A 14683-nucleotide genomic window follows, 5' to 3' on the forward strand; every position below is an offset into this window, starting at 1 on the left:
CTACTCATGAGCTGTATTAGCTTGGCTCTATCCTAAGATGCAGTCCTGGGCTGGGGTTCATCCCAGGTGGAGGGAGCCAGTAGCAGTAGTTTCTTTCCATCAACAAGAAAAGGAGTTGAGGGTGGATAGCTCACGTGAAGATGTCCTCAACATCCAAAGTTTAATGAGCGATGAATCCTACCCTGTGCGTGGAGTAGTTCATAGTGTCTCTTTGTCTATCCCTTGCCTGCCCTCAGTTTTTGCCAAAACTTGCTAAGTTAAACCCTAATTGTGAGCCAATTCTTGGAGTCAGAGCCCTGGTGTGGTGTGGTACCATGGCTCAGTAAGCTGGAAATGTGTACACAAAGCTCAGGGAAAAGGGGTTAGGTGTCGTGGTAAGAATAAGAGCCTCATGGTAGCTCTTTTTCTGTGAGAGAAAACATTTTACCATTACGATACACAGGCGATAGAGAACCGTACCTGGTTAACAGCTTTCAGGTAATTTAACTTCCTTTATTCCATCGAGGTCATCATCATGAAAACATATTGAAATGAATCCTTACATTGACATAATCCACTTCAAATCATAACTTGCAGGTATCTTTCTTAATCTGACTTAGAATTCATTTGAAAATGCACTTGACTTGTTGTTAGTTATTGATATTCTGTGTTTGATTTTGATTTTGCATGCGGCTTAGCCTGCGTGGGGAAAAATCAATAAAATCTGTTTCAGTTTTGTTTATAGTCTGTTTCTCCCTCTGGCTGCCCAAATAGCGGTGGTTAGATTTCAGGGTCTATTCTGGGACATGAATGTCTAAAACCAGGAGGTTTTAATTTGATTTTGGTTTTTTTCACCCTGGATTTTATAGAAGGTTTTTTTGAGATAGTATGAAAGAGGTTTCTTAATGAAATGCAAGTTTTGTTTGGAAAAGAAGATGACAAAGTATACAGAAAACCAGCCTGGATTAGGTGCATCTGATCAAATGTAAATATTCACAGCTGAGACAGTCACCATAGACTGTTTTTTTAGTCAGTGGAGAGAAACAAGCCCGTCCAGGGTGCAATCTTTTTATTTTAAAGGATACAACTAGAATAAAAAACACATAATATGTGCCCTGAAATTATCTGCTTCACTCCGGGGATTAAAAAAGGAGCCCAGGGTGATGAGTTTGGATGGACACCGGAGGTGACTAAAGTTATATGAGTTTCCTTCCCATCTGCATGGAATCTCTCTCCATCATTCACACTGGCATTGCTCCACTGCGCAGGAAAGACACTGTTCCTTGGGTGAGAAATCAAGGCTGCAAGTTAGTCTTCTAACAACTAGGCTACAAAGCGACGATCCCTTTCTTTCAGGTGGCTTGGCTGCCTTGCATTCTTGCCTGCAAAGGTGAAAAACTCCAACAAGAAGGAAAAAGAGCATCCCCTTCTACAAAGCCTTTAAACTGGTCGTGATTTTACTCGATAGCGAAGAGATTACGTCCTGTGTTAGCCAAACCCTTTCTCACCTCTGCTCACAGAAGCAAGTTTTGATCCTAGATCTTCTATTTCTTTCATTCAGGTCATTATGTTACTGCATAAAAGAGTAGGGAAGAGGGTGATGCACCGTTGTCCATGTCTTGGAAGAACAAAGTGAGAGTTACTGAAAGGTTGTAGACACTCAGGTTGAGGAGGGCTGGCCAACCTATGAACCTCAAGTTGAGTTGAACCAAATAATTTCGGTTCTTAAGCCATGAATGTGAGCAGAGCCTGTGATGTACTCTCTTCAGTGACATCCTCTGCTCTCTTTCTGGGGACAACTGTGACTCTGTAAATTCCGTGCATGAACTCAAAAGCTAACAAAGGAAAAATATAAACACATTTGTAGGGGACTTTTAGACCTTACACAGAGGTTCTTGCTGCAGTGGAAAATCCATAGGAGGTCACAGAAGAGTAAAGGTTGAAAATGACTGTTGCAGAGGAAGTGTAAGGAGACGAGTCTTTTACTGCAAGTTCATCCTTTCTCTGCCAAAAAATAGACAGGATGAATTTGTACTGAGTCTGTGTGAGTCTTAGTTCCTTGCTACTGCTGATGGTATGTCCTGATCTTATGGTCAAATGGCCATATAAATAGATTTGGGTATAATATTTCGGAGTAGTTTGTTTGCTGTATAGTGTGGTGTGACATCCATGTATTTTAGCAGCTCTCTCCCCCAGAGAAGAAAAAATGAAAATTAGAAAAATATTGACATGACAGATTTCAGTGGCTTCGTAGAAACTGTTGGTTTAGGCCTGTTGGCCTAAAGAAATAAAAATGTAAAAGAAAGAAGGAAAACTCCAACCTCCACAAAGGAAAACATGATATTTCAGTCCAAGTAAAATGTTTCACTTGATCCCACTCCTTTTTTTTTTTTTTTTCCTTTTCTGTTCAGCTTTGCAGCTGCTTTGTTGGTGAAAAGAAAAACAGTAAAAAAGCTCATTAAAGTCAGCCCAAGATATAGTTGCTCCTTTTTGATTTTTTGGGGATTCAGCTTGTGAATCAAAAAGGGAAACAAAGCCAGAATCTTGCAAAACTCTTTTAGTGACATAAACCAATAGCTGTAACATGCATTACTGAAGTAAGATCAAACACCAATGATAGTATTTGGTATTTGTTTTAATTTTGCAGTGAAATACATTCCTACTTTATTTTAAACTTCAGCCAAAGTCTATCCTCATGCACAAACTTACGCTGGTTGGAGTGACTGCTTGAATGAGGTTCTCTCTACGGGAATGCTGCCCTGAAAATATATAGGGAAAACTGGGAAATTAAAAGGCAATGAAGACAGCAATGACAAAAAGCCAGCGGAGCAGAAGTCAATAAGGTGTCCACTGTGGAATAAAGTTTGATTATTAAATTCAACTAAGTGGTGTAAGACTATATCTTATTACACATGGATATTGAGAATGCTCTATGCAGGAGAACTGAAGTAGTAATAATAGTAATTCCCATCAGGAATTTTGTATTCTGCTATAGCATAAATATTTTCTACTACTAATAATAATTAAAAATGCATCCATTAGACACATATCCTGGTTAGATTTTTGTGAAGTCAGGTTATTTAATCAAATTTCCATTGGAGTGTGTAATTGGGCTTTTGAATCAACACTTACCATTACGTTTTAAAAGACGATTAAAAAAATATTTTGTCTTTCGTGTGAAAGGAGGGTAGAACTGTATATAATATTTATCCTCAGGTAACTTGATTGTTTCTTTGAGATCCTGTGTCCTAATTAGTAAAAAAAGTAAATCAATTCTGACTGTTTCAATGAGGAAAAAAGTAAACGAAAGGTTAAACCTTACAAAGCAGTATGTGAAAGCTAAGAAGGGAGGAAGAAGACATGATAACTCGAAGGTTAAAAAAAGCCTCATTGTAAGCTTCACTGGTTAAAAAAATTGAATTTTTGTAATTCTTCAGCTATGTTATCAGACGAGGCTTATAGTAATCCTCCCAGAAGGTAGATGATCTATAGGTATTTAATGTATTCATGAAAGTTGTGCAGGTTATTGGCAGGACTCAGAGCCGGGAGTGGGGAGTTCCCACGTGAGCGTTGCTGAGCCAGGGCCCCTGTTGACTTACAAATCCAGTGTGCAGACATACGTGGAAAGCAGCATCTGTGCTAAGCAACTGCACTATGTATATCAACACATGTCAAAAAACAGGCCCCTCATTAGTTCCCACCTCAGGCTGTGTTGGATACGCATGGCAATGCGTGTTCAAAAGTTGGACGTGACTCACAAGGAAACAGGTGAACAACCCTGACGCTATTGCTGCCAGGTCTGGCAGGAACTTTATTCTACGTGACATTTCTTGTGGCTGGACTCAAACTCCTTTTGCCCTCTGCAGCAGAACAAACCAACTCTTCCACCCCGCCATGCTGTTACAGCCAGCCTTGCAGCAACCTTGCCTAAATTTGTCAACTAATGGAATGGCATCTGTTTCTGTTTCTCTGCTCTCAAGCTCTTTGCCTTTTGGCCTTTGCTGTGAATAGGAGGGATAGGATGCTGCATCCAGAGGGCTGGACCCTGGGCTGAGAGTCAGGAGATGGAGGAACTGCTTTTCTTTATCATAATACAGGTCTTCCCAATCCCATGACCCGTTTGACACCCTCCAGTCCCTTATTATTCAAAGGCTCTGAGAACTTAAATATTTGATCTTACCCTTATTTCTAAATTACTAGAATAAATTGCTTTATTTGCAAGCCAAGAAGCTCCGTACATCTTCCATATTCTCAATAAGTATCTAATTAGAGAAGCTGTGAGGTTTTCCAGCCAGAAGTTTATAGAGATAACTATGCTGAGATCCATAACTCTGATACAAGTAAACGGTCCTTCTTCCATTGATACCAAGAGTGGTGAAGCTGATTCAAACCAGCTGGACATAGTCTTACAGTTTATTTAACAGTAAATTATCTAAAAATATTGATTTGCACTGTCTGTGCTTCTGCTCTCTGCTTCTGACCCGTGGCCTCCTCTTGTGTAAACACACATTCTTTGGTCGGTGAGAGACATAATGATGGTCTGGTTCCATAAGCTGAAATCAGTTTTGTTTAAAAAACCTCTCCAAGGACACTTCACCCACTGATGGTACTTATAAATCTGATGCTAATAAGAACATTGTGACCTGCCTGGCAATGTAGTAGTGCTGACCAAAAAAACCCACAGGTTCAAACAATATGAAGACCATTTTAAGACATTACCACTTATACACTAGGAGATTTTAAAGTAGAGATTGCAATGTAGAACTTCTTCCATGCCATGGACCTGCAGTGGAAGGGAGGCGCTCAGTATGGCAGACCAACATTTACTCATGTTGTGTCTCCTGTGATGGCATTGATATGCCAAAGATATAAGGATGTTGGATGAATTTTGAGAGGCCTGTTCCTCTTCACCTAAAAAAAATCCAGGACTTGAGTGCCTCAGTGGAGTGGCTGGTCCTTTGGTGCCTTGGATCCAGGATGTCAGGACTGCCAAGAGACACAAACCAGGACAAGATAACTGAATGCCATATGGAGAAAAACACTAACGTATGTCCTGGGGTGCAGATATTTAGGAATATTTAGGATTTATTTATGTATTTGCTGCAAAGATTAATCTAGGTCTTGGTGACAGAGCATGCAATGGACTGAAGTTGGAGTTGGGGACGCACAACACTGCGGTCAGAGGGAGGGGAGAAGGGAGACCCTTCCTCACAGAGGGTGATTCTTCCGCTTAGGTGAGCCTTTCCCAGCTAGCTCCCTCAAAATCTCCAGTTTCCTTTTCCTTCTATAAAGAAGGCTCTTGCTTTTATTGGACAAGGCCAGATAGGTATTACAGGATGGGTGAGGACTAGACCGTGGCCTCATTCTCTCATGTCCTTCAACCTGGTATCTCTGTAGAAGGGACATAAATCATTCCAATCCACCTCATTTGCATTTCAAGCCAGGCTGTGCACACTTTTCAGTGCTTGCAGAAATAACCGGTCTCTCCAGATTTTATAAACAAAGGAACAATCTTGCTGGAGCTGGTTAACACAGGATCCATGCCTTTTTCTACCCATGAACCTGGATCTACAGTGAGTTGTCAGAGTCACTCCATGATTTCTTGGCCGAAAGCACCATGTGATTCATTTGGGCACATAGACTCCTACATAGAGTAGGAGTCACAAACCCAGACACTTAAAAGAGATGCATCTTAAGACAGATCAGATCAGTTCCCTTCTGGAGGTGCCTGTTGCAAAGAAAAGCCAAGGGAGACCAGCTTGTGCTCAGATGTCTAATGTGGGATGATCAGCAGCTTATTAAAAAAAAAAAACAAAAACAAAAAAACCAATATGAATATATGTTGTATAAGGAGCTTTTTATTTTAAAGAAATGAATTCAGGGTTTAATGACTGAAACCATTGCACCTTTCTACAAAGATCAGCTAGATTAAAAGATAAGTGAAAGTGATATGTAAAATTCCCAGAAGTAAAGCAAGTTTAAAGGAAACAGCCACTGAGCCAAATTCTTGGGTTTAAGTCTTTTATTAGGAAAGCAGTAAAACTCTGCAACTCTGGATGGAAATACAGGTGGTTTCATACATGAATTTTGAGCCGACCGGTAAAAAGCAGAGCTAACATCCTTGTAGCCTGCTACAGAGACACTGAGATCCTTGTCACTTATTAAAGTTTTATTTTGTTCCCCCACGAACAAGGCAATTAATTATTTAGAATACCAATCAATCAGGGGTTAGATGTACTAATCAAACACATTCCAGCTGCTAAGTATTGCTCACTTAAGACATTGATCAGCTGTAGGATGCTCTGTAGACCATTTAGATGAGTATTTTCTGACAATGTGCTTTAAACCCCCTTGAGGTCAAATCTTTGACACCGTCTGCTGGACCATGTGGAAGGTTGAATGCCAGACTGTCTGACAGACTGTAATTATTTTCTGTCCTGATGCCCTTTCTGCAGTCATTAGGGGATCAAATTTCTGAGAAAGCCAGAAAAGTTCCTTGTACTGCAAGCAGCTAATGGCCTGAAAATGAGTCTCTTTTGTTATGTTGATGATTTGCCACTGGATGTTGTTTGAAGCCCAGGATCGATTATTTAGGGCCAGCTCCACCGGTATCATCTATTCTCGGTCTTGTGCAGCTCTATGCTTTCTGGCCATTTCGCCTGTGCTGAAAGATGTATGGCCGGTATTGAAATGCCTTTGGTCTGCTGGTGGTACCTTCAGTTGTTCTAGTAAGGAGAGATGTCAAAGGGGAGCCCAACACTAGTGCTGATCCAGGACTCTCCAGCTAGATGCTGAATGAGCATGAGGAAGTCTAGATTTTCTGTCTTTCAGGACAATGCCCTGACTGTTCTCAGAAATAGCTAAGAGAAATTAAGAGGACATTTCCCAATAAATAATTGAAGAATGAGACACATTGTTTGCAGTCCTAACATGACTGCAAATTTAGGCTATTGCCTAGCAAGTTACTCTACGAATTCCCCTTACGTTGACCCCTGTGGTAATTGGAATTTCAATTATTCATTTTCAATTACAAGCATGGCATGATGATCACAAATGTCATTAAGTATTAAATTACATCTAATGATAGATGGATGGAGGGATAGATAGATGCCTCTCCAGATCTTTTCTTTATTTAATGCCAGTAAATCAAACCCATGGTTTTTTTTATGGAAGAACTTTTTAAAAATACTAGAAAGACGGTAAAATGCCGTTTATTTGCAGTAGATAAAACCTCTTTAATGCACATTACCTGAGCACCGTGTAAATTGTCATCATCTATGTCATTAAAGGAGTGGTGCCCAGTGCATGTGTACACAAAGGCGAGTGCTTTGCCCCGCAGTGAGTGGCAAGGCGAAGGAAGCCCATTTGCTTCTTCCTGCCTTATTAGAGATGAGATCCTGGTGCTCATAATTGGGATCTTTGTTTAACAGCCTGCTCAGTGCCTTTCCCACATGCGTTTGCTTGTAGAGTGAGCTCAGTCACACACCGTATTTTTAAAACCTGGAAGTCTGGATGGGGAAATCAGCAGGGAGAGGTGATGCCATAAATACTCTTCGACCTGTGTTAGGTGACCTGCATTCACCTGTGTCAGTCCTCGTGGGCAATTTTTATGCCCATGAGCAAAAAAAGAGGTTGAGGACATGGTTTTTAGGCCAGGTTTGGCCCTGAACTAGCTCTAAAGCTGCAGGGGGGTGGTGGGAGGTGGAAAACTACTGGAGTGCTCTTGCTTTGAAGCACAAGCATAGGGGCACTTACCTCTTGCCTTAGGTACCTTTGACTATTCTGCCTGTGGTATTCAGTCCATCCCAGCAGGAAAAATATGCAAAAAGACTCCGGGCAGAGGAGAGAGCCCAGAACTGCTCACAGGAGGGCAGGGATGATGGTTGCAGCAAGGCTGAGTTCATGCTGGCTCTCTGGGAAAGGTGGACATGAAGTGCTGGCTTTCGGGGTCACAGCGGCCAGAGAGCTTTGGGAGTACTGGAGAGAGGCTTGCAGCTGAAATCCAAGCTGGTTTAGCTTTTGTGGGAGGCAGTGGGTATTGACGGTGCTAAGACACAGTGTCAGACTATGATCACTTGCCTTGGAACTACAGAAATTCCTATTTGATGTTCTTGGCATTTTTTAAGTAGAGCAGGAATCCCACTTTAGGGAAATCCTGTTTCCACACTATTGCAATGAACTGCTGAACAATCAGGCACTCAGTCTAAATTAAGCCTTGAACTATTGATTTTAACATGTGCATGGGTGCCAAATTTCTGCTCTTACATTTCTTCTGCCTTACTTTCCCTGTTTCTAAAAAAAAAAAAAAAGGATACAATTTATTCCCAGTGCTGTTGTGATGCTTAATTATCCCATAATTGTAAGGTACTTTCAAAATGATACTGTGTGGACATAAATAAGGTCTATAAACTGCTTGGAGTGCCTGACACGGTTATCTTTTATGCAAAACAGAAATGAGACTCACAACATTAAGATAGCTTGCCCACGGCTGCATATTGGCAGAGGGAATGTCCGACTAAAAACAGAACCTTGTTCTTTTTCCAAAGTATCCCTTTCCCATCAGCCCTTAATTTCTCATTTGTCTGATGGGGATGAGACTATTCTTATGAAAACTACATATCCAGAATTTGCATTTACCGCTTTTACTCTTTACCCATAACCTTTCTGCAGTGGTATCTTTTTTCGCAAACACCTCTTTTTCTGCTGCCCAGGTGTTTATTTCTGAATTTTGCTTCCATTTCCACTGCCATGGGAATCTTTTCCCGCTTCTTTCGCACGTAGAAAGAAGTCTATTCACGTCGTGACTTGGAAGCATTCTTTTGCCAGTTACAACCTGCAGCCCCACTTGCTTCTCAGTCCCTCAGCCTGTCTTCCTCAGGCTTTATTTATATTTTTATCCACTGTCTCCTTTTTCATCCCTCCCCTCCCCAGAATCTCTTTCCTGCCTTTCCAAAACCCTTCTTGCAGTGCCTGTAGCAGCAGTTGGGGAATCATCCATCACTGCGATCGCGGCTTTGCTCCTGCCAGGCACAGCTTTCACAGCGCTGCCCGCAGCATCCTGAAGCTGATTAGAGCTGCAGGGCCCCAGTCAGGTTTGTGTCGCTGCCAGCGCTTCCCAGGAATTGCTACCGTGCAGATTTTGCAGATGCAATCTCACCTGAGCTGATGAATAATTCTTCAGGGTTTTGTTGTGGTTTTTTTTTTTTTCTTTTCCTTCCCCTGCCCCCCACCCTGTTGCTCAGGTGAGTGGCAAAAATATTAGAACAGTCACCCCCTTCTTAGGCAAAAGTCTACCTTCTCCCCACCTTATAGAGTCATAGAATGGTTTGGGTGGGAAGGAACATTTAAAGGTCACCTAGTCCAACCCTCCCTGCAATGAGTAGGGACATCTTCAACTATACCAGGTTGCTCAGAACCCCGTCCAACCTGACCTGGAATGTTTCCAGGGATGGGGCATCGCCTGCCCCTCTGGGCAACCTGGGCCAGTGTCTCACCACCCTCATTGCAAAAAATTTCTTCCTTAAATGCGGTCTGAATTGCTCCTCTTTTAGTTTTAAAACTGTTACTCCTCGTCCTGTCACTCTACTCCCTGATAAATAGTCCCTCCCCAGCTCTCCTGTAGCCCCTTTAGGTACTGGAAGGCCGCTGTAAGATCTCCCCGGAGCCTTCTCTTCTCCAGGCTGAAGACCCCCAACTCTCTCAGCCTCTCCTCATAGGAGAGGTGCTCCAGCCCTCTGGTCATCTTCATGGCCCTCCTCTGGACACGCTCCAACAGGTCCATGTCTGGAGCTGGGGGCTCCAGAGCTGGACGCAGCACTGCAGGTCGATCTCACCAGAGTGGAGTAGAGGAGCACTGCATTCATGGTGGAATGTATCATTTCTCCAGCCCTGCTGCCACTGGGTTTCATAATTTTAGTTGCAACCAAGGCTAAACTTCAAGGCTCTTAAACAACCTGAACCTGAGAAAGCTGATCACAGGCTTTTTTTTTCCTGAGTTTTACTGATATATTACCTGATTGCTGAGTGCCTGAAAACCTGCACCCCCAGTAAAAAAAAAGTTGATTCTAGTTGCACAGAGTGAAAACATCTATACATACGAGATCAATGGCAGTCAAAAGGCAGGGAAAATATTACATTGTATATTTGCCAGCCATAATAATAATTTTTAAAATGTTGTGAAATAATGGTATAATTTTGCATGTGCTCAGTATTAACTTCAGACCGATGCAACAGAAGAAGCAGAAAAATGATGAAATTGGCTGTAGTTGAGAAGAGGCTTTCTACGTAAGAGGAAGGAGATTGAAACAGTAATTCAGAGAAAAAAGGTGCATGATTAGTTACGCTTCTGTAGAAAAAGTTTTGTAATAAGAAAATGAATCACATTCTTCCATTTAACCTGTCAGAAACCATATTAACAAAACAAGACAAATAAGTTATTCAATGAAAGTGTGTGGCAGTAAATTTAAGCCTGATAAATAGATATATTTTTTTTAAACTGTACAATATAACAATTAACCTCTGGATCTCGGGAAGGGGGGTTGGGAAATAAGTAAATACATTTAAAATCTGAAAAAGAGGCAGTGAAAAATCAGAGATTTATATGGAAACCATGCAATCTACTCTAAACCAGACAGAAATGTGTGATTCAACTAGAGAAGGGCAAGCCCTGATAAGGCTTTGATGGAGATGGAGGCAAGCTGTTATGACAACAAGTGAAACTCAACAGCCAAGTTGAGTTCCCATTCTGCATGTTGAGGGTCAAAGGTCAGCAGATCCACATGATCCCCCACGTGTGTCCCAATCCCAGGGTGCCCTGCAGTCATCCTGTCCTGCCTCTCCTCCATTGAGTTGGAGAGCGATGGAGGAGACCTTCAGAGAACTGAGAGGAAGCTCAAAAATAAGATTCAGGGAGACAGCCTATGGGATGTGGAGGTGAAGGTGTTCGCCATCTGCTGTTTATCAAAGTGCAGATTGACAGGGACTTGGCTTCAGCATGCAGACACCAATGCCTAGATAAACTTTTAGCCAGGGAGGTCTTTTTGGTCTTGCAAACCAAAGCACAAAAAGATTCATTGGCTGGAAGGCGAAGTTAAACAAATTCAACCTTGAAGGAATGTGCAAGCAGTGAGGGTAATTAAGCATTGCAACACCTTACCAGGAGAGGTGGCAGACTCATCATCATTCTGGTTCTTTAAAACAAGATTAGCTATCTTTCAGAAAGGCTTAATCCACCTCCTGGGAATAGCTGTTTTGTCTGTGTGTTGAGAAGGGCTGGTGAGACATCCCTCTGGCCTTAGAGCCTGTGCATCTCTGAATCATTTTGCAGTTGCTCAGCTGAGGCACTGAGGGTGAAATTCACCCTGCTGCAGAGTGATACGACTAAGTTCATGTACTGCTTAAATCCCTTCCTGTCCTCAAACTAGAAGTGAAGTTGCACTCATGGGATGTAGACACCCTGTTCGGTACTTACCCCAGGAGAAGCTGGTTAAATCCCAAGTGTCTGCCCTGTCCCCAGAGACCGCCCAAAAGACAGGTCCCAAATGGTTATAGGTTACACCTTAGTATGCAAAATTGGTAGCAGGTTGGTCTAATAAGCTGAACAATAAACAGAAGCAATTCAAATAGTGCTTTATGTGTGTTTTTGTTATCCCTGCTCATGAAGCAGTGACCACTGAGGGAGAAGTCATAGTCTGGTATAGTTTGGTTATCAAACTTACCCACCTGGTGCATATAGAGTACATCCTTCCACCCATCTTTCTGGGTGGACCACATCTTATGTGCTCTTCATTCTCAAAGGCTGGGAGTCATCTTGCTTAAACTTAGATGTCTCCATCTAAGCTGGGCACCTTGGGCTGTATTTATGCTCGGTGCTAAGGAAGAGGCACTATTAAAGGAGTGATCGGTCACAGCTATTGCAGATGTTGCCTTTAAGGTGAATCATGCCCTAGCAGTGCCTCTGTTTCTCCAAAGGTTAAAGAGGCAATCTAAGGTAGAAGCTTGGTGGTCTTAATTTGGTCATGTGAACCTATCAATAATATCTCAACACCTCTGGAAATTTGACCTTTACTTTATGTTTGGTTAGCTAGTTATTATAGATTAACAATAATAATCAACTGTGACCCACATTATGTATTCATTCTCCTGCTACGCTGCCTGCAACTAATTCCTGCCTGGAAAATGAAGCATTTAGATGCCTAAGATTCTCTGCAAATACTTTGGTTTGGCTTTTGAGAAGGTTCTTAGTGAGGTACAGCTGTGCCAAAACTAGGTCTTCATTTTGGCTGTCTCTATATTTTGCATCAGCGTGTGGCACATCCAGTTATTTCCTGAACTTTAAAGGGAATCTGTCATTCATTGTTACCAATTAGATGCCTTTACAATATGACCTGGAAACTGTTTTCCCGACAACTCGGTGTTATTAATAACATGCACTACAGCTGGGGCGTGCCAGTAGTTCAGGAGTCACAGAGCAGCATGACAGTTTAATTTGGTACCTTGATGAGATTTCTGCCTGCAAAGTTGCACAGAATATAAAAGACTCAGCCAGAACGACATTGGTGGGAGTACTTTAAGGGATTTCCAGACTGTCTTTACTTATCTGAAAGCTTTCACACTCAGTGATTTAGAAAAGCATGTATTGTAGATCAGAAAACTGGAAGGGATGATTCTGATCACCCTAATAATTAATAATACTATTTAAGTTTTTCTATCATTACACAGACATTGGTTGACTAGTCAAAACAGTTCATAGAATCATAGAATGGTTTAGGTTGGAAAGGACCTTGAAGATCATCGAGTTCCAACCCCCCTGCCATAGACAGGGACACCTCCCACTAGACCAGGTTGCCCAAGGCCAGGTCCAGCCTGGACTTCAACACCTCCAGGGATGGGGCCTCAACAACCTCTCTGGGCAACCTGTTCCAGGTTCCAACAGTTCCATCAAGGAAAGTAAGAACCATTGCTTCATGGATATTAGGAAGAATTTCTTTACTGGAAGGGTCATCAGGCATTGGAACATGTTACCCAGGGCAGTGGTGGAGTCCCCATCCCTGGAGGTATTTAAGGGTCATGTAGATATAGTGCTCAGGAGCATGGTTTGGTGGTGAGCTTGTCAGTGTTAGGTTAATGATAGGACTAGATGATTTTACAGGTCTTTTCCAATCTAGGAGATTCTGTGATTCTATGTGGTTAAATGCCATGCATCCCAGTACTGATGGAATTCTAGACCTACAGGCATGTCTTCAGCTTATCATGTCTAGTATGCAGGGCTGGAGAGCTGTAGGTGCTCCAAAGCACTGGGTAAAGTGCATCACTGGAGAAAAAAAAAGTTTCAAATACAACTATAAGTCACTGTATACAACATATCCCAAATTTGGCAGACAAATCACAGGTTTGGTCTTCCCACTCCAGACTGTCTCTTGCTCTGGTGCCAATCCACATTAATCTCACAGCGATCGGTGGCTTTGCTGTGGGGAGCCCTGTGGCTGGGGTCTTTACCGTAGCTGTGCGCTGGGCACTGCAGATCTGCTGTGATGAACACTGAGCAGAGCAGACAGCAAATCTCTGCTTCACCTAGGTCATTTGGCAACTTTGTAAAAAAAAAAAAAAAAAATCCGTACACAAAACTCCCAACACTGCTGTTTGGGTAATGAAATATAATTTCAATTCAGTTAACAACAAAATGAAAGTACGTCTGGCCTGAACCATTTATGAGGAAGCTGGGAAAAGCTGGACCATTACCAGATTTTTGTTTAACCGTTCACTACAGAATATGTTTTAACAGTGAGTCTGTCAGTGTCTGCCCAAGTCTGCGAGGAACTCTGAAAGACTATGAGTTACTCTCACTTTATTGCAATGTATGTAAAATCTGAAAACTAATTCAGTGTGGGACTTTTGAAAAAGTTTGAAGAGACACAGGTACCCAACTCTGCACATCAGTGTTATTAACTGTATCACTACTAGGTAGAGTAGCAGAAACACAGTCATGCAATGACTATCATTTCTGAATATTATCTAGACATTTCCTACAGCATCACAAGATAACTGAGCACCCTAAGAGCTTACAAAAGTGTCAAGGAAAGTGCTGATGGTGGACAAAAGTGTCATCCTGTATCAGCTTAGAAAGTTTTCTGAAAGTTTGCAGCTTGCAGTATGTCCGAGTAAACACAGGAAACTAGTGAACAAATGAATCAATGGGCAGATGAGTTCTCCTTTTTCCTCTCTTTTCTGAATGAAAGCAACTACTGTACTTATTTTCCAGCTGAGAAGTGAAATTAAATTGTCTGGGTACTTGATGGCCCACTGTTTTTAGAAAGCTATTAAGATGGTGCTATCAAGTAGAGGACAGCCTTCTTGACCCTCTTTAGCTGGCTTATCTAGTGGCCCCCTGACGACTTCATCACTGTGCACAAGGTGGATCACCAGAGGTGACCATGTTTAACAGTGTCTTTCTCTAAGTGGCAATTTAGTGAGTGGGGGAACACACTGGACTGGCTCCTTAATCCGGGGGGGGGGGAATTTAGGGAGGAAGGGAACATTTTGTGCTGGTTATCTTGCCTCTAAGGAGCACAGTGATACAACAGCTTTTCAGTTCCTCCGACTCATACTTTGGAAATGCAGATGCTAAGAAGTCTATCTGTGATCAGAATGTCAAGCAGAAAGGTCCAACTCTTTCTTGTAAAGGTTCTGTAGGGATAACTTGTTT

The sequence above is a fragment of the Charadrius vociferus genome, unplaced genomic scaffold (assembly GCF_000708025.1).
Source record: "Charadrius vociferus isolate BGI_N301 unplaced genomic scaffold, ASM70802v2 scaffold1, whole genome shotgun sequence".
NCBI classification, from domain to species: domain Eukaryota; kingdom Metazoa; phylum Chordata; class Aves; order Charadriiformes; family Charadriidae; genus Charadrius; species Charadrius vociferus.